The 14,068-nt window shown below is 38.1% G+C and overlaps 1 protein-coding gene across 5 annotated transcripts in view; it reads left to right on the forward strand.

Annotated features, from left to right (window-relative positions):
- The window catches only part of CBFA2T2 (CBFA2/RUNX1 translocation partner 2), a 160,316-nt gene that overhangs the window by 53,674 nt on the left and 92,574 nt on the right, over positions 1 to 14,068 (forward strand). The window contains exon 1 of one of the 5 annotated variants that reach the window (XM_021078109.1): positions 7,335 to 10,081. The exons of the other annotated variants lie outside the window; for them this stretch is intronic. The gene's annotated coding sequence lies outside the window, so the exon portion shown is untranslated. Of the gene's footprint in view, positions 1 to 7,334; positions 10,082 to 14,068 lie in introns of those variants that run through there. 5 annotated transcript variants of the gene reach the window in all.

A 14,068-nucleotide genomic window follows, 5' to 3' on the forward strand; every position in this document is an offset into this window, starting at 1 on the left:
TCCATGAGGGTTTGATCCCTGGCCTTGCTCAGTGGGTTAAGGATCTGACATTGCCATAGGCTGTGATGTAGGTCTCGGACGTGGCTCGGATCCTGTTTCTGTGGCTTTGGTGTAGGCCAGAGGCTGCAGCTCCGATTCTACCCCTAGCCTGGGACCTTCCATAGGCCATGGGTGCGACCTTAAAAAGACCAAAAAACAAAAACAAAAACAAACCAAAAAAAAAAAACCCAAAGAAAGAAAGAAATGTTCTAAAATGGGATTGTGGTGATGATTGTACAACTCTATAGATTTATAAAAACTTACTGAATTGTACATTTAAAACAGGTGTATTTTATGGTATGTGCACTATATATCAAAATTTATTTTGGCGAGGTTGATTTTTTTAAATTAAAATATTGTTGATTTAGAATGTTATACCAATTTCTACTGTACAGCAGAGAGATTCAGTTATACATATATATATGCATTCTTTTAAATATTCTTTTCCATCATGCTTTATCTCAGGATATTGAATTTAGTTCCCGGTGCTATACAGTAGGACCTTGTTTAGCCCTTCCATATGTAATTGTTTGTATCTACCAACCCAAACTCTTAATCCATCCTTCCCCCCTGCTGTCCCTCCTCCTTGGCAACCAAGGCAGCCTTTCCTGTGTCTGCGAGTCTGTTTCTTAAAACTCATTTATTTACTTATGCTACAGCTGAAGCGTGTAGATGTTACTAGGCCAGGGATCAAACCCACAACAGCTCAAGCCACAGCAGTGACAATGCTAGATCTTTAACCTACTCTGCCACCAGGGAATTCCTTAAAACTTTTTTTTTTTGTCTTTTTAGGGCCACACTGGTGGCATATGGAGGTTCCCATGGTAGGGGTCTAACCGGAGCTGTAGCCGCTGGCCTATGCCACAGCCACAGCAACACCAGATCTGAGCCATGCCTTTGAACTACACCACAGCTCACGGCAACGCCGGATCCGTAACTCACGGAGCAAGGCCAGAGATCACACCCGCAACCCCATGGTCCCTAATCGGATTCGTTAACCACTGCGCTACGACAGGAACTCCAAAACTCTTATTTTTAAATGTTGGGGTTCCCCTCCCCATTCGAAAGGAGTGGCCCAAGAATAGCACATTTCCGCAGATAGCATTTACTTAGATGGTTGCTTTCAGCTTATTTAAACTCAGGTATTCTGAGAACTTGGCACTAATAGAAGATAAAGCATTGGTCTTGTTAGCTAGGATTCGTATGGTCTTAGGCACATCAAAGACACCAACCTTATTTGTTTTTTAAATTTATATAGTAAGATTCAATAAATACCTTACTTAGGAGTTTCCTGGTGGCCTAGAGGATAAGGATTCAGCATTGTCACTGATGTGGCTTGGTTCAGTCCCTGTCCCGGGAACTTCCTCATGCCATGGGTGCAGCCAAAAACAAGGAAAAAAAAATTCTCCTGTGGCTCAGCTGGTTAAGGATCTGGCATCATCACTGTAGTGGCTTGGGTCACTGCTATAGTGTGGATTTGAGCCCTAGCCTGGGAACTTCTACATGCAGTGGGTACAGCCTCCCAAAACCTCAAAAATCTTACTTAAATAAAACCTGACGGGAATTTGAACATTCAGTTTTGTTACTCACATAAAGCCTTCTGAAAGATAGAGCTGTAGATTCTAATAACTTGACAAGTGCAATTCCCCACCTTCTTGCAAATAGGTATATAGCCCTAGGATGTTGTACTTTATTTAGGACAGGGCAGGGGTAGCAAAAATGGTCACAATGTTTGGGAAAACCAGATCTAGCCTAGTAGTTTTTAATAGGTATTAGCAGAGTAGTCTTGAAATTTTTAAGTTTTTCCATTTTAAAAACAGTAGCTTTCGGAGTTCTCTTGTAGTGCAGCAGGTTAAGGATTTGGCATTGTCACTGTGGAGGCTTGGGTTGTTGCTGTGGTGCAGGTTCAGTCCCTGGCCCAGGAACTTCTACATGCTGTGGAGATGGCCAAAAAAAAAGTAGCTTTCCCATAAAAATTCTCAAAGAGAACATAATTTGACTATACCATATTTAATAGAAATTTAATCCAACTTTTCAGACCTTATCCTCCCTCTCCCCTATTTTATTTTATTTTATTTTATTTTGCTTTTTAGGGCTGCACTTGCAGCATATGGAGGTTCCCAGGCTAGGGGTCTAATTGTAGCTGTAGCCACTGGCCTATGTCACAGCCGCAGCAACGCCAGATCCAAGCTGCATCTGCAACCTACACCACAGCTCTTGGCAACGCTGGATCCTTAACCCACTGAGCGAGGCCAGGGATTGAATCCCAAACCTCAAGGTTCCTAGTCGGATTCGTTTCCACTGTACCACAGTGGGAATCTCTCTCCTATTTTAATTAAGTGAAGAGGTTGGATTAGATTCTAAAGTTAATGTTCTGTGGTTTGATCCTGTTAAATTATTTTTGAAGGAAATAGTGTATTTCAGTTTCAGTGTATTCAAATAGGTATTGAATATATTGATCAAGACATACCTCTTGCCCTCAGGGAATAGTAGTAGAGACTCAGGTCAGCAAAAAACTGAAAGTATCTTAAGTACTGGTGTGGTCTCTGTATTGTTACTCTACTAGCAGAGGCCCATTTTCAACTCTACTTGCTTTGAGAATCATCTCTCCTAAAGGGAAAGCCCTTGAGGTTAAGTCTTTAAAGATGAATCCTTTTCCAGATATATAGAGAAGAGCTTATTTGAAGTGTTCATCATGAAAGAATCAGTTGGTAGTCTGATTTGAGTAGAATAACTAGGTGTCATCCTTCATGCCTTAAAATATAGGGTTGTGTGTTAATTTATTTTCTGTTCTTTCTGATCCATCAACTTTTTTTTCTTTTTTCTTTTTTTTGCTTTTCAGGGCCACACCCGAGGCACATGGAGGTTCCCAGGCTAGGGGTCCAATCAGCAGTACAGCTGCTGGCCTGTGCCACAGCCACAGCCACGCAGGATCCAAGGCGCATCTGCGAGCTACATCACAGCTCACAGCAACACCAGATCCTTAACCCACTGAATGAGGCCAGGGATCGAACCCACAACCTCATGATGCCTAGTCGGATTCGTTTCCACTGGGCCACGACGGGAACTCCATGATCCACCAACTTTTAAAAATTGGCTATCACAATTAAATTGAATTCTTGGTTTTAAATGATGATCCACAGCTGCTTCATTCTGACTTGTGTCCATAAGGGCTGATGACTCAAACACAAAGAGAATTGATTTTCAGTTTTGTTTTCAAGATCACTTGTGAATTTCATTGATTATTTTTTTAAAGTTGATGCAAAATTCTTCTAAGCTTTGTAATGGTAACTGTATAAACCAAATAATCAACAAATTATGTTTTTTTTTTTTTTTTTTGGCTGCACTTGGCAGCTTGTGGAAGTTCCTAGGTCAGGCATCAAACCCATGCCACAGCAGCGACCGGAGCCACTGCAGTGGCAATGCTGGGTCCTTAACCTTCTGTACCATAAGAGAACTCCTATGAAATCAGAACAGAAATCTATTCATAGTCATATAAATTGGAAAGATAGAATATCTTGTTTCTAGAGAGCCTCCAACCTCCCTTTTATTTTCAGGTGATTTTACTTAATGATGTTGTTGCTAGATTACATGGAAGATCAGTTTAAATAAGAAACAAAACTATATAGAGTTCCTGTCGTGACTCAGCGGTAATGAATCCGACTAGTACCCACGAGGATGAGAGTTCAATACCTGGCCTTGCTCAGTGGGTTAAGGATCCAGTGTTGCCGTGTGTTGTGTAGATCGCAGATGCGGCTCCAATCTGGCATTGCTATGGCTGTAGTGTAGGCTGGCAGCAGTAGCTCTGATTAGACCCCTAGCCTGGGAACCTCCATATCCGCAGGTGTGGCCCTAAAAAGAAAAAAAAAAAAGAAGAAATCTGAGGTTTTTTTTTTTTTTTTAAATAAGTTCTTTTGTACCATTTTTATTAGAGTCCACATATAAGTGATATCATATGATATTTGTCTTTGATTTACTTCACTCTGATGATCTCTCGATCTATCCATATTGCTGCAAATGGCATTATTTCATTCTTTTTTATAGCTGAATAATATTTCATTGTATACATATACCATTTCTTCTTTATCCATTCCTTTGTCAGTGGACATTTAGGTTGCTTCCATGTTTTGGCCTTTGTAAATACTGCTTCATTGAACTTGGGGTGCATGTATTTTTTTTGAATTATGGTTTTGTCTGGATATATGCCCAAGAGTGGGATTGCTGGATCATATGGTAGTTTTATATTTAGTTTTTTTCTTGGGTAAAGGAGGAAAGGATAGCTTTATTGCTCAGCCAGGCAAAGGGTGCCACAGCAGGCTAATGCCTTAAAGACTGTGCCCTATATTTAGTTTTTAAAGGAATCTCCATACTGTCCTCTATAGTGGTTGCACCAATTTATATTTCCATCCACAGTGTGGGAGACTTCCCTTTTCTCCACACCCTCTGCAGCATTTATTTTTGATGATGACTTTTATTTTCTTTTCTTTTTAGGGCTGCACTCAAGGCATATGGAGCTTCCCAGGCTAGGGGTCAAATTGGAGCTGTAGCTGCCAGCCTACACCACAGCTCACAGCAACACTGGATCCTTAACCCACTGAGCGAGGCCAAGGATTGAACCTGCGTCCTCATGGATACTAGTCAGATTCGTTTCTGCTGAGCCACAACAGGAACTCCTATGATGATGACTTTTTGATGATGGCCATTCTGACTGGTGTGAGGTGATACTTCATTATAATTTTGACTTGCATTTCTCTATTATTAGTGATGTTGAGCATCTTTTCTTGTGTGTTTTCCCCTTTATAACACTTACTGTTTATTATATATTTATATGTATGGTAATTAGATTACTTTGTTTTCCAAAAAGACTGCAAGCTCTATGTAGACAGAGACTGTATTTTTTTTGTTCACTGTTATGTCTCCAATACTTAGCATAATATCTGGCCCACATTAGAGGTTTGAGTCTTTCTAAAGCTACTCTATTGCTATAAATCAGAGTTCAACATGGTTTTTTGGTAAAGGGCCAGAGAGTAAAAATTTTGGCTTTGTGGGCAATACAGTCTCTGTCTCAACTCTGCTATTTTCATGGGAAAGCAGCTATAGATCAACAATATGTAAAGGAATGGGCATGGTCCTCTCTAAAACTTTACCAAAAGAGTAAGGCTATAGTTTGCTGATCTCTGCTATAAATAATCATCTCCTAATGCTGTAAGTAATCATTTTGTTGGACTTAAAAAATTCTCTCCTTATGCAGTCTTACAAACTTTCCCTCTGGGTTTGTTTTTTTTTAAGATGATTTCATTTTTGTATGGTAGTTGTTAAAGAGGTGATTTTTTAAAAGACTGATATTAAAATATTTTTTCAAGAGTAATCTTAGGGCCTAGTGGTTAAGGATCCAGCATTGTCACTACTGTGGGTTGGGTTCGATCCCTGTCCCAGGAACCTGAAGATGCAGCCAAAAAAACCTACTTTTTTTTCATTCAAAATATAATCTTTAAGATTGTTATATTTTCTTATTATTTAATATATTATATCTTTTTACTTTCCCCAATTTAAAAGTATACTTGTAATTTTATATTTCTGTTTAGGTAAAACATAATTCTTTATATTAAATTAAAAATTAAAGGATTTTGGGTTTTGGGTATAGATTGAAATTTTTTTTTTTTTTCTTTTCTTTCTGGAATCACACCTGTGGCATATGGAAGTTCCCAGGCTAGGGGTCGAACGGGAACTGTAGGCTATGCCATAGCAACACCAGATCCAAGCTTCGTCTGCTACCTACACCACAGCTTGCAGCAATGCAAGATCCTTAACCCAATGAACAGGCCAGGGGTTGAACCTCATGGATATACTAGTTGGCTTCTTAACCCACTGAGCCACAATAGGAACTCCTGAAACTCTATAATATGTCAATTTAAAAAGGAATCACTGTCTTTTTTTTTCCACTTTGTATTAAAGGAAATATCAAATAGACCTAAAAATGGACCCTCATGTACTACACCCAGCTACAGTAATCACCAATTCAGTTCCTCCTGAAGGAAATTCTAGACAGCATACAAACTTATCAATAAACATTTCTGTATATATCTCTTAAAAGATAAGGAACTTTTCTTAAAAATATAATTGCAAATACTATATTTTAAAAAGTTTAAAATAATTTCTTAATATAATTAAATATCCAATTAATCTTAAACATTTCCCAGTTATTTCATAGGTCATTTTTTATAGTTGGTTTGCTCAAATCAGAATCCATATAAGTCTACATATTATATTCGTTTAAGTCTTTTATTTCTGTTTTAATTTATAGGTTCCACAGCTCTCTTCCTGATCTCACTTTTCCCCTACAAATCTGGGTTGTTCGTACTACAGATTTCTTCACGTTCTGGACTTTGCTAGTTGCATTCCCTTGCTGTTGTTAACATGTTCCTATGTCCCTTCAGTGTCCTATAAATTGATTGCTAGATCTAGAGACTCAATCAGATTCAGATTTATTTATTTATTTTTTAATCAAGAGTGCTTTACAGGTGGTGGTTTATCTCCATTAGGAGGCTCATTAATGCCCATGTATCTCTCATCTCATATTACTGGCAGTTGATTCATTACCTAGATTAATTTTTTTATTGGGATTTGCAAAATGATCATACTGGGAGTACAGGCATACCTCAGAGATATGGTGGGTTTGGTTCCAGACCACTGCAGTAAAGTGAATATTGCAATAAAATGAGTCACACAACTTTTTTTTTGTTTTTCAGTGCATATGAGTGTTATATTTATACTACGTGGTAGTCTGTTAAGTGTGCAGTAGCTTTATGCCTAAAAAAAAACCTACAGACTTCAATTAAAAAATACTTTATTGGGGAGTTCCCGTCGTGGCGCAGTGGTTAACGAATCCGACTAGGAACCATGAGGTTGCGGGTTCGGTCCCTGCCCTTGCTCAGTGGTTTAACGATCCGGCGTTGCCATGAGCTGTGGTGTAGGTTGCAGACTCGGATCAGATCCCGCGTTGCTGTGGCTCTGGCCGTAGGCCGGTGGCTACAGCTCCGATTCAACCCCTAGCCTGGGAATCTCCATATGCCGAGGGAGCGGCCCAAGAAATAGCAACAACAACAACAACAACAACAAAAAGACAAAAACAAAAAAAAAAATACTTTATTGGAAGTTTCCATTGTGGCTCAGTGGTTAATGAACCTGACTAGTATCCATGAGGACACGGGTTCGATCCCTGGCCTTGCTCAGTGAGTTAAGGATCTGGCATTGCCGTGAGCTGTGGTGTAGGTCACAGATGCGGCTTGAATCTGGCTTTGCTGTGGCTGTGGCTACAGCTCCAATTCAATCCCTAGTCTGGGAACCTCCATGTGCCTCTGGTGGGGCCCTAAAAAAGACACAAAAACTACTGCTAAAAAATGCTGTCATCGCTTGGCAATGCAGGCTTACCAAAATCATTCAATTTGTTAAAAAATGTAATATCTGCAAAGTGCAATAAAATGAGGTATGGCCTCTATATAGAGTTTTCAGTTTAGTTGGATTATTTCAGTAGGGAACAATTTTCATCAGCTCTTTGTTTACCTAGAGTTACAGTTCATATAGGAATGCTGGTAAAATGCTTAATTCACTTATTACAGAATAATGACTTGGTTCCTTAGTATATTCCAAAAGGTGAACAACTAGGTTTTTTACAAATAGCATTATGAAGCCATGGATTTAAGCATTTTGTGGTTTCAATCCATTGCAGTTACTATTTTTATTGATATGCAAATTGTCCCATTTTAGTTAGTGGGAACCTCTTCAAGTTGGCTTCTAAGTCCCTTGGACACAACTGCAGAAGTCTTTGATCACTTAATTGCTTTCTGATATGACAGATTTTGTACATTTCCTGCATTACCTGTTCATTACCTGGAGTTAACTTTTTCTAAAGAGCCCTTCTTTTTAGTGAGAAATGATATTTAGGACCCATAGTCTGGGTGATAGAAGTGAAAGAACCGTCTGTTTTTTCCTTTTTAAAATAGTAATAAATATTCTCTCATACAGTTCCTATAGGTGAGAATTCTGAGGTAGTTTAGCTGGTTGGTAATGATTAGGTATATGAACAAGTTGATGCTGGCATTGGCAGGAGATTTCAGGACTTCATCATATGGACATTTTAGGGCTTAATTAAGTCTTTATGATGGTGGCTGGCTTCAGAGCCAGTGATCCAACATAGCCAGTAGCATCTTTTGATTCATTTTTCTACTAGACAATAGAGTATAGTGCTTTGGCTATGAATCCAGACTGGTGCTGACACTAACTGTATGGGTTAAGCAACCAAGTTATATAACTCTGTGTGCCTTATTTCCCTTAGCTATAACACTGAGATAACAATAGTATCTAGAATCCCCATAGTATAGTGTCTTTGTGAAGATTCAGACAATTAGAACAGTCTCTGACACTTAACATGCATGGTAAGCACTCAGCCTGCTGCTGTTGCTACTGTTACCACCACCACTGGGTTAAACTAGAGACCTGAAACCTAGTCAGTAAGTTGCCCTTGACAGAAATAGTCTTTCTTCTTATTTGCCAAAAAATTGCCATGACAGAAAAAATTGTTTACAGATTTTGGATATCCCAAAGTATGATAGAAGATTAAGGGTTAGAGAATTATAGCCATACTTGTTTGATTATATGCATGGAGGATCTTTCATTCCCAATCTGTAATCATGGAGATTTTAGTGCATCGTACGTGTTGATGTAATGTGACCAGGAAGCAGCCACACTCCCCTCCCCTTTAACTTTTGTTTTAGAATATAGTTTTGCAGAAAGCTGAAAAAAAATGTTAAGTAGGTCTAGTGGACCTTAACCCAGTTTACCCCAATGGTAATATCTTGTGTAACTATATAGTACAGTATATCAGTTTTCAATGATCGATTTTCATTTAGCAGAAATAGAACAGCCGTTATATTCTAAATATTTGGAAGTATAAGTGATTAAACTTTGATCTTGAGCAGTTCAGTCCTTCTCTCTGGGTTCTCATTGTTACATTTCTGAGTGTGTTTTTTATTTTGGCTTTTCATTGTTGAAGCTTGCATTAGCAGCTCCTTTGATGTTAAACATGATGTTATTTCTCACAGTCATATTTGACTTGTTTTAAAACAACTTTTTGCATTGTGTCTCCATTTTTCATTTATAATCTCTACAGCCTCAGAACCATGTTGTCTGCATTGTCTTATTTTAGTCACGTGCCAGTTTTGCAGTGCTACCAAGTCTGGATCTGAGAGGCAGCTTGTGTGAGTCATTTACATATATTTCTGTTAATATTCCCCAGATTAATTTGCAGCTTTACATTTTCCATCCAATTCCATGTTCATTTTTAAAAATTCATTTTAAGAAGGAATTTGTCATATGCAGGATTTTAAAACTGGCTCTAAAAGCAGAAGCTATTCAACAATAGCAGAAACCAGACAATATGTAGGACTTTAAATAGTAATTGTTAAACATTTGAATATTCCTAAAAATATGAGTCTGTATGTCTGTGTGTGACTCTACATGTGTTATTCCACTAGGGACTTACACAGTTAGGTTTTGCACAATATCCTTGCTGTTATTGTCAGCCATAAACAAATTACACGTATTTAACAAGTTAATGTCAGATTGGCCAGGAGCCACTGGGAGGTGTGTACTTAGTGACATCAGCTGGCAAAGAGCCCTGGTAACAGAGAGGGTTGGAAGGGTAGTGGAGGGAGAGGAAGCAGGAGGAAGGGAGAAAAAGAGAGAGACAGAGAGACTGACTGTATCTGGGGATTCTGGCAAGGTGAAGAGCTGGTCTGTTTGGCAGGACCTTCCCATCTGGGATCCATCTGTGTTTCCCTGGAATGGGACAGGCAGCTCTAGTCAGTGAGAAATCGCAGATGTGAGAGAGCTGACACATGTCCAGCTAATGAAAGAAGGAGGAAGGCTGGTTTCAGATTGGGCTTTGAAGATTAGGAGTAGAAAAAGAGGAGCTTTTATATATCTATTTCAAATAAATTTGGTATATTTTAAGAACTGGATTATTATAATCTGGGCATTTGTGGTAAGTATATTTTAATTTAGTTCTGGGGGTAAAGTGGGCAATTCTCTGGCTTTCAAAGCTTTTTTACTTCAGATTATGATGATATGAATGTTTTTGATATTTGATATGAGTTCAATCTTTAGCTACTCAGTGTTATTTTGATGCTTCATTTTGTTCCTATTCTTGTATCATTTTTCATTTGCCACCTTTCTGTTTGAATGCCATGCTTTCTTGAATGGAAACTTTAATCAGATGTAACATATTTCTGTGGCTAGGAAAGTAGTCCCACAAACATTTCTTTAAGGCATTTTACATAGAATCTTTATGTGATGTTTTGAGGGAATTTTTTCTCCTTTAGTATGCTTAATACAAATAGGCAGTGTTTTAAAAGATGGTTTAAAATATTCTTTCTTATTGTCACATTTTAGTGTATTCAGGTGAATTAAAACTAAAAGATATTACAACTAAACATATATTAATGTATTTAGCTGCTTTTTTCCTTTATTACATTTTACTCCTATGTTGTTTTATTCTTTTTACTTCCTGCATACAAAGTAAATAATATCAAGAAACCTGACTTGAATTATGAGTTTGGAGTAGTTTTATGATGCAGTAAATTCATGTACACATAGCCTCTGTGTTCTATAGTCCTTGTTACTTTGTGATGCATAATTTAGGTTTTTTATTATTTCTATGCATTGTATCCCTTTTTCCAAGCCTCTAAATCCAGACAACCATGGGAAGAGGATGGGTTTGGGAATTACATATACCCTATAGCCACTCTAGATCTCTAATCTCAAGAAAGCTGCTTACCCTCTGAGTCTCTGTTTTGTGCAATTCCTGCCTTATGTCATTATTGGCGAAATTTGTCTGGCACATAGAAGGCATTCAAGTTAGTTTCAGAACTTTTTAATGTTCATTATTTTGCTGTGATTGGTTCCTAAACCTTCAGCATTTTTAACTTCAAAACTCTTGGGCTAAGAATGGGCCTTATCTATAATTCTAGTTTTCAGGGTACCTTCCTCTCACTGTACCGACTTCAGATGTTATGTATCTGTTATAAATGTTATATACTAACTTTGTTAAACCTCTCTATGATGATAAATGATTTGGGAAGTATTCTAAATATTATAATGCAAATGAGCCTATATTATATATCAGAACAGAACTTTGAAAAAAGTCAACAAATAGGAGTGAGGTACGGAATTATATTACTTTGTGATAACACTTCCTAAGTTATATTTTTTCTTGAAAATTTTGCAAGTTCTCAAATAAGAACTTTAAAAAATACTTTCATTCTTTTTTAAAAGATTTTTATTTTTTTACTATAGTTGATTTACAATATGTTCTATCAATTTCTGCTGTACAGCAAAGTGACCCAGTCATACATACATATATATATATGTATGCATACATACACACACATTCTTTTTCTCACATTATCCTCCGTCATGTTCCATTGCAAGTGACTAGATTGAAGAATACTTTTATTCTTTAGAATTCTTCATTCTTCACTTATGTCAGTTGGGTAATTATTTTAAGAAGACAGTATAACATTATTCATTTTCTTCAATTTTGTAGTCAGATTTCTTGAGGTGGGGGGAGACTTTAAATGAACCCTGTAATGCCAGGGTCCCGCCCCGGCGGTCAGGGGATGTCCCGAAGAGGAGGGGCGGCAGGCGCAGGAAGAATAATGGAGACGCAGTCACTGTCGAGTAGTGCTCAAGCAGTCCAGATTTATCAGTGGACAACAGCGAATTATATAGGGGAAAAGGCTAAAGCTGACATAAACAATGGAAGATCAATATCTCAAAATTTTCCAAAAAACATAGATAAACTTTTAAGATTAAAAAGCACATGATTTGGATAAAGTACAGTCTAAAAGCATAAAATAGAATTGAACACCATAAAAGAGCAATCAAGCAGGAACTAGGAATCACGTAAGCCACACATGACCTTTGTAAAAGTTACAAATATATTGTTTTCTTAGAACAATCATCTGATTATAAACCTAACAACTATTTTACTTTTAACTTTATTATTAATAGATTTCTATACTTAAAGTACTTAATTCAATAAATCAATAATTATCAATAACTACCTATAACTCCTAAAACTTACTTATTTACTTACTAAAAACTTAAAACAATTTCAGCTAAATAATGCATACCAATATTATCTAAGATCTTGTGAAAAACAGAAGCAAACCAGAGACCCATTTGAATGTAGACAGTGGGGAGCTACTCTCCCAGAGGTAAGTTGGAGTTTAGCAGGCAAAGATAATAAAAGTGAATAAATTCCTTTCTTGAGGTAAGGGACAGGGAGGAAGTACAGTAAACAAAGCACAGATTGTTTACAAAAGAGCAGAAACTTAAAGGTATGTTTCCTCAGGCATAACGTCCTCCAGTTTCGGGGGTCTGGCAAGCCTGTTGTTTTGCAGCCCTTTCTTCAGAATCTCCTGGACTTTGTCATCAGGCAGATTCCCTTCTTCAGAATCTCCTGGACTTTGTCATCAGGCAGATTCCCTTCTTCAGAATCCCCTGGACTTTGTCATCAGGCAGATTCCCTTTTTCAGAGTCCCCTGGACTTTGTCATCGGGTGGATTCCATTCTTGAAACTCGGCTCCCAGCACTGTAAATGACTATTCTCTTATTATATTCAGTTGACTAAATGATTTAGTAAGAATTTCCAGGTTATTTATTTTTTTGTCTGCACCTGTGGCATGTGGAAGTTCCCAAGCCAGGGATCGAACCCATGCCACAGTTGCCACCTGTGCCACAGCTGTGGCAATGCCACATCCTTAACCCCCTGCATCGCAAGGGAAGTCCCTTGAGTTTCTTTTTTGATAGGTGCAGTGTTAAGAATCTTTGGGGACTTGTCTAAATATTTGAGAGAATATAGTATTTATATTGAATTTACATGATACTCTTTCAGTGAGCAATCACTTTTCGTTGTTCCCTAGGAAACATGCTCCCAGGTTGAGTAGGGAGAAAAAGACCTAATGCTGAAGTATAGTATAGACTGGAATCCCCTGTGAAGGGCCTAAAAAAGGATTTACATAGCACCAAGGAGCAAGAAAAATGATAAATATTGTGCTTTTTGTTGTCGTTTGTTTTTGGCCACACTCGTGGCATGTGGAAGTTCTGGGCCAGGGATGGAACCCTAGCCACTGCAGTAACCTGAGCCACCATAGTAACAACAGTGGATCCTTAACCCCCTGAGCCATGAGGGACCTCCAAAAAATTTGCATTTTAATATGTGGAGATATTCTGACTGCAAATAAAGATAGTTGATTTAAAGTCCTACCAGGACACCACAGTTCAGGAGAATAGTTGCTTATTACTAAGGCAGTAACCAATATCTTTGGCTTGAATACTTCTAAAAAAATCATAATACTCTCTGAAGATCTTGAAAGCCTTCAAGAAGCTTTCCTACTGTGAAAAGAGGAAACCTCCTAAATTGGCTTCTAGGAATGACCCAACCAAGGATTTTTTCAGAGCAAGAGGCTATGTTGGACTGAAGGTATAAAACAGTAAGGTCAATAACTAGAGATGAAGATAATGACATTTAAATTGCATCTTTGGAACATCATGAAAGAGTGTTTTGAGTTTGAATGAACGTATTTTATGCAAATCTGGAAGAGTTCAAGTAGATCTGAAAGATTAGTTGGCTGACAAGATGGGTATAATTCCATATAGAATATGTGTATGTACATATATCTGCAGTTGCTTCTCATGGCTGGAGTTCTAAAGTAAATAGAATATGTATTTATGGAGTTCTTGTTGTGGCACAGCGGAAACGAATCTGACTAGGAACCATGAGGTTGCATGTTCGACCCTGGCCTCACTCAGTGGGTTAAGGATCCGGCGTTGCCATGAGCTGTGGTGTAGGTAGCAGGTGGCTCAGATCCTGAGTTGCCGTGGCTGTGGTGTAGCTGTGGTGTAGGCCGGCAGCTCTAACTCTGATTTGACCCCTAGCCTGGGAACCTCCATATGCTGCAGGTGCGTC

Source organism: Sus scrofa, chromosome 17 (assembly GCF_000003025.6).
Source record: "Sus scrofa isolate TJ Tabasco breed Duroc chromosome 17, Sscrofa11.1, whole genome shotgun sequence".
Taxonomy (NCBI): domain Eukaryota; kingdom Metazoa; phylum Chordata; class Mammalia; order Artiodactyla; family Suidae; genus Sus; species Sus scrofa.